This window comes from Cupressus sempervirens, chromosome 10 (assembly GCF_028749045.1).
Source record: "Cupressus sempervirens isolate cs-2001-9-10 chromosome 10, ASM2874904v1, whole genome shotgun sequence".
Taxonomy (NCBI): Eukaryota; Viridiplantae; Streptophyta; class Pinopsida; order Cupressales; family Cupressaceae; genus Cupressus; species Cupressus sempervirens.
This window is the reverse complement of record NC_143127.1, coordinates 540,485-551,561: the sequence shown is the minus strand read 5'-3', so window position 1 is coordinate 551,561 and position 11,077 is coordinate 540,485. Positions and strand designations below refer to the sequence as shown.

Here is an 11,077-nt window from a genome sequence, read left to right as displayed (position 1 = left end):
AGAACCTGTTATAATTCTTTTTCACACATTAAATAATTTTCCCAAAGAAGTTCAACTACCCCCAACTTCTTCTTGTTGGACCAATTTGCATTTTATCATTTTTCCCATGTTCTCCTTATGTTTTAATTTTTTAATATTAAGTGCAATAATTATTTAGCACTATACAATAATGTTAATTCTTTAAAGAATTAACCTTGTCCTTTATATTTATCTTATTTTCACCCTCATATTATAAAAATAATTAATTATTTTTTAGTTTTAACTACGTGAGAGATTAATTTTGGTTTAATCAATTATTTAATTATTTTGCATTTGAACGTGAATTATTTAATTATTTAAAGAATTAAATATAATTCAATGCAAAATTATTATTTTTTAAAATTCACCTTGTTTTAATTTCTCACATAGTTGAATGAAGAGGGGAAATACTTAGGGTTTCAAAACCCTAGGTAACAGTGGCTCTCTCTAGGGGTTGCATTCTATGCCAGGATGCAGAGAATTTTAAAATCTCTATTTGATGTTTTCTAGTGCTATCCATTGGGTGTAGAGTCATCATTCCATTTTCATTCTAAGTAAAATTATGCATTCTCTTAAAAGACAAAGCACCAACCTTTGTTTTGTCTACTTCTAGTGTCTACCTATTAGGCCATAGAGTTATGCTCTAATGCGTTCTCATTTTATTACTGCAGTTGGAAGACAAAGCACCAATTTTTGTTTTGTGTCTTTGATACATATCTCGAGCAGCCAAATAAATTTTGGAACCTAAGGATGATGGAATTTCCAAGTGTTTATATCTTGTCTATTTCCTTGACTACCACAAACAATCGATCATATTTTCGTTCACAAGCATCTCTCAAACACCATTCTCCTAAGCTCCTCCTTTAGGAAATGAACTTACAAACTATATTATTGGACAATAATGGATTTGAAATTTATATTGGATCCATCAAAGGATCAAATTGAGGTGCTCTTTCTATCTAATCCTTCAGAAAAGGGGTTTGAAAAATATTTAAGAGATCCAAGAATCACTTCATGAGCCCTTTGATCCTTGATTAAGAGAGGAACATGCCAAATATTGGAAACATCAAAGGTGTGAGAATATGCCCAGGTGCAACATAACAAAACTTGTGAAAGCTTGAATTCAATATTTTCTTCTAAATCATTTGCACTATGACATACTAGAAAATGAGGTGTCAAACCCAATCCTCAGAGTTCCCAGACATTATGTTTTAATGGCTTTGTTTTCTACTAACCAACAATACCTAAAAAAAAGGTATGAGGCCAACAAAATGAGAGAGTTGACACAAAGCCTCAATAAATGGCATCGATTCAATGTGGAAAGATTCTAAGCCATTTTTTACTCAAGCCCAGTCTTCAAACAACAGCCTTGACACTATCAACAAGTTCTTGAACAACATTATGCAATTTTTTTTTGTTAATTTATCAACTACTTTTGCACATGTATTCTATATTTAAATGAAAATTTGGAAAAATAGATTTCTAACCCTAGAATTATTCAAGTTTAACAAAATTCATTCATTTATGACAAAATTGGCAATTGGTCAAGCAATCCACATTCGGGCTCTACATTCTAGGGTTCCTTTTTCTATTTACCCAAACTCCATTTTCTTTGCTAATAACTTGTTCCCTTAGTCATGGTTGTTTGAGTGCTTGATATTTCAATTGCATTTGTCTTCATTGGGACTACACTCAATGACAACTCGAATGGCAGTGTTTGACCAAAACCATCTTACACCTTGATACCTTGATCCAGGCTTCTTGTTGGTTTGAATGGTAAAATATCTATGGGTATACAACTAGTGCAAATGGGCCACTTTGACCACCTAATAGTAACAAAATTGTGTGTACCATGCTTTGCCCAATGAATTTTCAAATCAATAGGATAATGCAAATTATGATCTTTGAATCATAGCCTTTCTAATAATTTGTTTTTTTTTAAGGCACCACCACTCATTTTCCTTCAGCAACATGTGCATTTTTTTGCACAAAGTATTGTTAAGAACACTCAAATTGATAACTTGCATATGGATCTCTAAAACATAGTTTTGGTCATGCTCATTGAAAGGACCCTCAATAAACTTAGAGAGGTGTTCTGCTGCACTCTCTAATTGTAGTTGTTGATCCTCAAAAAGATTTTTTCACAATGTCCTCTGATCATATGTCATCTCATCCCTAAATAAATCACCTCCAGACATGTAATAAAAAAAATCATAAGGTTATGAAAGGGCACGCCTTGCTCTAAACAACCTCTGCAGTCCATTTGTTAGCCAACTATAATCTTTTATTCCAGATTCTACCTTTTCTAAATCTAGTATTGTTGTCTATATTAATTCCCTCTATTTTGCTTCAAGTTTTAGAGAATCCATATGTACCTTCCAGCATGAATGGTAATGTATATATCTCTTCAAATCATGCTCTGTCTTTTATGACTACTATTCCCTTTCTTCTTATATTGGCCACAAATATGCCCTTCAATGGTAGTCTAAGTATGCTCATGACCAGTTGCACTACCACATAGCCAGTAGAAAGCTTAGCCTTAAATGCAACTCACTAAAATGCAACCACCATTCTTTCCAATAGGCTTGTGACACTTAGGGTAAGGCTTCATGTAAACTGTTAGCCAGTTAACTATTTCTAACTCATCCTTACATTTTTTTGTCCCAAAGCCCCCACATGATACATGAACAAGGAGAATGAGCTTGACCCAAACAATTAAAATAGAATTGTTGTCTGCAAGCACATTCAACTTCCATGTGCACATCTCTTTCAACATGTAAAGTATTTCCATAGTTTGGAATACTAGGACACCATTTCACCTTCCCACTATCTTCAATATATGATTCTAACAAGAAATGCTCAAATCATTCAGCCCATTCAAGATCTCTTGCACTGGAAAGATATCTAACAACATCTTCATCATAGATAGCCTAGTATTTGTGTGACATGCATCTCACACTTTTACTCTTTCCTTCATTTATCATAACAATAAAATAATCTATCCACACATTTGGTCTTGATAGGATTATCAAACTATTATAAGTGTGGAATATCAAACAAGGCCTTTGGAAATATAGTCCACATATTCACCAACTCAAAAAGAGAGTAACTCCACCATATAGATTTCCCACCAAAAAAAAAATTGAAAACCCTAACCTTTGATAATATAATGCAAAAGAGAAACTCCAAAGCTTGTACATCCATACGCCTATGCACCCATCATACTACAAAATATCTAACTAAAATCTAATGCTCATGTATTGCTTCAAATTTCACACTCCTTTCAATTTACTTTCATTATATTTATACATATATCTCTTAGAAATGCAATGAAATGTAAAAATTTGAATTTGGGAACTTTGTACATTGAAACTAGATGAGGATAGGATGTTAGCAATCAATTCAACATGGCTTTAATCACACAAAAAAATTTAGAATATGGATTGACATTAGGAAGGGGAAGGAACAAAACTGAGACAATGTTATTGAAGGGAAACACCAACCCAAACAAAAATAAAAGCAAACTCAAGCCAAAAATTGCAAAAAAGGCAGTTACTTATAATAGAGAGGGAAAAACCCTAAAAACTAAATGTGGTTATTTACAGGTTGGAAAAATTATGAACCTTTCTAAATCAATTCTTGGTAGAATGGAAGAATGTTTTGCACACAAGTGAGCAACATGGTCAATGTGATTTTTAATTCATGTATGGAAAATGAATGCAAAGGAGAGAAAATAAATATAGATTTAGGATTTTCTTCCACATTTTTCATATCAACATTTCCTTTCACAAATGTAGGTAAAATTTGAACAATATTTGTCATATCTTGAGTCCTTTGATTTTTGGATTGCCCATGTGATTATTCTATTGTAATTTGTTGCACCAATTATTCCAAAGGAAGAGAGGGGAAAAGACCTGTAAGCGGCTAAAAAATGCATGAATCTTTTCCTGCTTCTTGGCTATCATTTGGTACTTTGGGCTATAGTAGTACTTCATTAGTCTCCAAGAGATCAAATAGGAATAATTCATAATCAACTTCATTCTTATAGGAAGAGTCATTCAAGCATGTTGATAGACATTGCATTGTGCGATCAACCATACTTTTAGAAGAGCATTTGTCATCAATCTTTTCTTGTGTGTGTGTTCATTTTTCAAACCTTCCTGAACAACATCATCTGGTGAAATAGCATTATAAGTCCCAAATATAAAAGAATCAAACTCTAAATTTTGAAAATCTCCTACTAAGTTTTCATTTGATCTTTCACCCTCCAGGCTTTGTTCAATAGGAGATATATCAAGGCTAGTCACTAAGTCAATTAACTATGAGGCATATTCATCATTATAATCAACATGTAGATGGTAGGCTTCGGCTACACTATAGGAAGTGCTTTCAATCATAGGAGGTATTTGAAGATCTTCATTATTGAAAATTGTTAGACTTTGATAAATAGGAGGTTTTGATTTCACTGCTTTGATAATGACCCTTTTCTGTTTAGGCTTTTCTTTTAGATAATTTTTTTGTTCACAGAGATAAATTCCTACCTACATAATTTCTTTACACTTCATTCCACCTAGAAACATGCCATCATCTAAACTAATAGCCTCCTTTTATGCATCTTGCAATGTTTGCTCTCTTTGGTGCTTTAACAAAAACTTGATTTCAGTTTGTAAAGCAGAAATAAAAATACACAGTTGATTATTTTCATTTGGTTGGCTATTTTGGGGAATTTTACTAGCACATCTATTGAACCTATTTACAAAATCCCTCATAGATTCAATCTCTTTCTTTTTAATTTGAAACAAATTTAACAATAACTTGGTAACATCAATCATAGGTTTAAATCTTTGAAGAAACTTTACCTCAAGATCACTCTAGCAAGTGATACAACCATTATGCAAATTCTAAAACCAATCAGCAACACTCCCAATGAGACTCCCTGTCTTACAAATATGTTCTCTTCCTACACACCAAGAATCTCACAGGTGAATGTAGTTGCTTTGATGTGATCATCAAGGTCTTGATTTGCATCGTCAGAAAAATTTGAGATACATTCTATTGAATTTTTAGCTAAGGCCGAGTGTTGAGAAAAATAAAATGGCCCAATCTGAGCCCCCCACAGTTGGGCTACAACCAAAGCCATAACACCAAAATTCCTTCACTACAATTAATTAGAGTCACCAACCTCTCTCCTCAGGGAGGTAACCTTTAGATATTCAAGGAACTTTCTTTCTGTCTATAGTAGAGTCACCAAAAATTGTTAGTAAACAAGTTTGTCCTCTCAAAAATACCTTCACAAATGACTCTCGAATAACCAAAAAGAAAGACAAACTTTGAAACCAACAAATAGAGTCACTTGCAATTATCTTGTCAAGTTCTCTCTAAATTTTGAAATAGAGGTACAACTCCCTCCTTTTAATTCAAAATAAATAATTTTTTGATATGCCTTTAACCAGAAGGCAAAGAAGGAACACTAACTTTCATTCATCAACATGATATGAATGTGAACCTTAATTTAAATAATTTTGAAAGGAAATCAAATACATAGTATAGAGGCTATGTAATCAATCTTCTCGCTTATATAGAAACAAAAGGGGAATTTGATATTGACTACATGTACAGTGTATAAAACCTCAGGATTCCATGACACACAAGAAACCTTGATAAATGAACAAGATAACATTCTGAACATGGATGGAGTAACCACAAGATCATTTCCAACTAGAGAAATGCAAATTTAAACCATAGGATCTAAAATTAAATTTCTCTTTATTCCAAATATGTAAACAAAACAACCATAGGATCATTTTATCCTGGTATCATAAACAAGTTTACAAAATAAAATCAATTTCTCCTTCCCTTCTCTATTACAAATCCTCAAACTGAAAATGCCTTCCCCTTTCTTGAAAAATGTACAAACCTTTCCCAAACCAAGAAGAACAAGAACCTGTTATAATTCTTTTTCACCCATTAAATAATTTTCCCAAAGAAGTTCAACTACCCCCAACTTCTTGCCAAACCAATTTTCATTTTATCATTTTTCTTTTGTTCTTCTCCTTATGTTTTAATTTTTTAATATTAAGTGCAATAATTATTTAGCACTTTACAATAATGTTAATTCTTTAACTTTGTATTTCTCTTATTTTCACCCTCATATCATAAAAATAATTAATTCTTTTTTAGATTTAACTATGTGAGAGATTAATGTTGGTTCAATCAATAATTTAATTATTTTTCATTTGAACATGATAATATTTAATTCTTTAACGAATTAAATATTATGCAATGCAAAATAATTTTTTAATTTTTTTTTTTTTTTAAAGCTCACCTTGTTTTAATTTCTCACATAATTGAATGAAGAGGGGAAATACATAGGGTTTCAAAACCCTACATAACAATCCACAACACCTTCTAACATAATCCAATCTTAGGTTGAAGTATCATACACATTCAATCACTCTCATTCCACTTGTTCTACTTTGTGATCCCTAACCAAGCTACTAGGACTTGCCTAGGACATCACCTCAAATATTCCTCCCCGAAATTTCAAGGCCCCATCTCCACTATAAAAATGTACATTGAATCATGTTCCAAATCCCAAAAATCCATACATATTCTATGGTAGGAAGTGGCCCTATGACTTCATTTGTACAAACAACCTGATTCAAAATAGTAGACTAGTAGGAAACAAGATATTTATTTCAAGCACTCTAAACCTTGCAAAATGAAAAACTAAAGTTTTATACAATCTTAAATCTATCCACACTAACACCTCCAAAACAAAAAGCTCCAAATCTAATCCATCTACATGCCAAATCAACACAAAAGCTTTAAATTGTTAATGGAAACTCAGTCTGTACAATGCAAATACCATTTTCACCAACCCTTTGAACAGGTTGAGAATGGGCTCATATAGGCTTACCATGAGTACTCCTAACTTTTTGAGATAGTTATTCTAGACAAAGTTACACAAATGCAAGAAAAGTTGTCAATGTTGTCACTGACAACATTGACAACAATTGAGCAACTTTAACATCTTAATGAGTTAACCCCTCAAACTTCCTCCAAAAGCCATAAAACCTTGCATAATGTTCACATAGGATGTAAACAACCTAAATATGACTTCAAAACCTCTACTTGACCATTCTACCCTTCTAGGTCCTAAAACACCTAGTTTGGCCTAATATGCAACTAATGAGCAACTTTGATCTATTTGGGCTTGTCAAACCTAACACCCACATACTTAGGCATAAATTGACCCCTTTATTCACCTATTGGTGTGGCTAGCACCACTCAAATCTAAAATCCCAAAGGAAAACCTCGGTCTTCCTTAGCCTGCCTAGGTTATTATGCAATGTCCATAGTTTTAGCATCTAAGAAGGGTAGAAAATGGAGACTTGGCATAGATTCAAGGGCCATAAACAAAATCACTACAAGATATAGGTTCCCCATACCCATAATTAAAGACTTGATTTATTTTCTTTAAGGGGCTCAATTTTTTACAAAGTTGGATCTCAAAATTAGTTATCATTAGATAAGGATAAAGGAGGGTGATGAGTGCAAGACATCTTTTAAGACCACAAATGGCTTGTATAAATGGCTTGTGATGACATTTAGGCTTTCAAATGCTCCTAGGACATTCATAAGACTCATGAATGAAGTGTTGAAAGACTAAATAGGGAAATTTGTGGTTGTATATGTTGGGGTTCTTTCTTGGAAAGGAACTATTAGGTTGCTCTAAACCTAACACTAGGATGCATAAGCCAGAGACCAAGCCTAAGGAATAGTTGAAACCTATACTCAGCAGGGCTAATCTTAGCTATGGACCAACTTCAATAGAATCATAAATATTCTCTACACTTTAGGCTCTGCAAGGCCAAGGCGGGTACACCTTAGGGATGGAAATGACTAGTTATCGTTATTCTCTTTCAAAACTCACTCACTTATATTCTTTTTTTAATACCTATCCCCTATAGCAAAAAATGATCAATGTTCTTCTATGATTTGCCAATAAACTCCTTGATGGATAATCTGTACCCATGCAAGAATGCAGTATTTCTAGTAGAAGTAGACCACACACATGAAACCTATTGAGACTGTATAGGGGTATACACATTTATACAAAAACAACATATGTATAAGAAATACAAAAATACAAAGATATAAAAGCCTAACTACTGCTCATGAAAGATAAATACCTTCAACAAAAGTATTTCTTCAAGAATTGTCCATGAACTGGCAATTCAAGAAAGCTTCTTGATAACTCTTTGATGAAGTATGAATCCACACCCCAACTAGAATCAACTAGATAAGGACCAAGCTAGATAGGATCAAATTTTCCATGCTTTCCTTTATCCTCCATCTATGCATTTCACATTAGGACAAGATCATCTAGTTCAAACTTTCTCTCCACTACCTTCCTATCATGCAGATACTTTATCTGTAGTTGTATTTTTATGTTTCTTGTAGAGGCTTCTTTCCTTGTCTCAATTAACCTAGCCAATTCATCCATCCCCTCTTGCATATCATTAATGATATCTGCATCATAGATTTGAATGTAGTTATATAGACCTATCAGGTTGTTCTGAGGTATTCTAGCCTAGATTCCATACACAAGGTCAAAAAGTGATACACCTATTGCCTTCTTCATTGTCACTCTATTAGCCTAGATTGCAAAGTGCAATTTTTAATCCCATGCTTTCTTGTTATCATCCAATGTCCTTTTCATGACTTTTAACAAGATCTTATTTGTAGATTCAGGTTGTCCATTCCCTTATGGATGATAGGGTGATGATGTTGACCCAGTAATGCCATACTTGTCATAAAATTTAATAAATTCTTCTGATCTAAAGCACATGGCATTATCAATTATAATTCTTTCAAAACATCCAAACCTTGTAATTATATTATTTAGCAAAAACTTATTCACCACTTTACTTGTAGCATTTCTTGTAGGAATAGCCTCCAACCACTTTGTAAAGTAATAAACTATTAATAATATCCATGAGTAGCTAGTACTAGACTTGGTTAAGATTTCACCTATGATATCCATCCCCCATTACTGAAAGGGTGCCTATACTTCAACTAATTTTAATGGAGTATTCCTAGAAAAAATTAATTTTCCTTTAAATCTTTCACAAGAATCACACTTTATAACTAGGACTTGTGCATCCTTAAATAAGCTAGGCCACCAAAATCATTCTCTCATTACCTTGTGGGTAGTAGTCTTTTCCATATAATGGCCCCCACACACTCTAGAATGCATATCATTTAGTACTCTCTTGGATTTTTTTTATCAATGCACTTCAAGAGTATGCTGAGGTGATTGGGATTCTACTCTGTCTCTAATCTTAGAAGGTAATTGTGCTATTATTTCATCAAAATTTTCCAAGCACCTATTATACCTATCTAGATATAGTGAATCATGGTGAAAACCCTTGAATGATGGGTTTATTGCCCTCATGGATTCTTCTATCTTAATTATTCTACACCATTTCTAGTTCCTATCTCTATAGACCTCTATCTCCAAGCAGTTCATGATGGAATCCTCTTCCCAATTTGGCTTGTTGCGAGGAAGAGTATACTTCCTCATTTGATCAAGGGCATGCCTCACCAAATCATTTGGATCATAGGTTCTAGTTGGGGAAGATGAATGTTCAAATTCAAGCATAAACTGATATATCTCCTTTATAGCATCCTTCCCTATCAAAATGTCATCTATCTTTGTGTTTCTAGCTACAAAGGAGCCCTTCTTAATAGCAGGTCCTAAGTATTCTTTGTTCATCATTAGAAATTGCTAGAAAAATTCTAACTGGCCTAACCTCTTAGGGATATATCTAGGTAATACATGGGGAGGTTGTGGCCAACCAAAAACCCTAATAATTGAAAATTTCTCAAATAAAAACAAACTAGCTCAATCATGGCTAAGTACCCTATCCCCATTTGGCCAAGCAGATGGTCTTATAACATCCTCACTCCCTTAGGCACTCTTTCATTTACATCCATTAACATATTTGTGATAGGAAAGACAAAATCATTATAGAAAGCAACATTACTAGCATAGGAATAAAACCTTTTCCAGAAGTGAGTCCACAACTACATAGGTAGCGTTTCTCCATTCTACTCAATGGCCTCAATGAATTTTGGACTAATATGCCCTATATTCTTAAAGAGAATAATATACATCAACAATGAATAGTGAAAAAACTTGAAGTTTCCCATTTCTCCCTTCAAAGCTACCACAATTTCCTCATGCATCCTTTTGATGATTTTTTCCACAAAATCATAATAAACATTATGATTTGGATCCTAGATATCCAATGCTAGGATATATATGTAGCTTGGGGAATTCATGGTTCCATCAGCTCCTACCACCTTATCAATCCTGAAGATGGTATTCTTGAAATACTTGCAAAAGAACTCCAGTGGCATAAGCTATCCTACCTTCTTGGGAAATTCACCCTTATCCTTCCTTGATTTGGGAATGTGCCTATTCATGATAGTCCTAGGGAAGAAATTCTTGGAATTCTTGAATGTCTCATTCATTTTCTCTCTCTCAATTTTCTTCATGAGAGGTCCTCGAAGGTCAAAAACCTCAAAAAAAGTCTCCCTGTCCAGTTTGCAAAGGATACTCATATCCTTTCTATGGAAACCTTTGGTTATTGGATTGTAGGATTTGATCAATGCATTCATTAGATCAACATCCAAAATCACCTCTGGCATTATCAACTCTTCCATGTTTCTAATCCACGCATTACAGATTGGTGACTTCTCAAACCTTATCTAATAGAAATACCAAAATAGCTCATTCTCGTTAGTCTTAGGCACAATGACATCTCTACAGAAGGAATATACATCCTTGAAGATGTGGGAATTTAAATTTTGAACATGGGTAGACCCTAGAAGGAAATACACCCACTCTTCTGCATAAAGAGTTGCCAGCTTAGGGTTTTCCTACTTTGTGGCCTATGAAGATTCTTCTACATCAATTTGAGCTATCATTTTTCCTTCTTCCTGTGCGATGACTTCTTCAAATTAAAACTTTAGAACAATATCTGTCAAT

The 11,077-nt window shown here is 33.6% G+C and overlaps 1 pseudogene; it reads right to left on the bottom strand.

Annotated features, from left to right (window-relative positions):
• Positions 1-1,913: 1,913 nt before the first annotated feature.
• The window catches only part of LOC149532249 (putative E3 ubiquitin-protein ligase ARI1 pseudogene), a 114,496-nt pseudogene continuing 105,332 nt past the window's right edge, over positions 1,914-11,077 (bottom strand).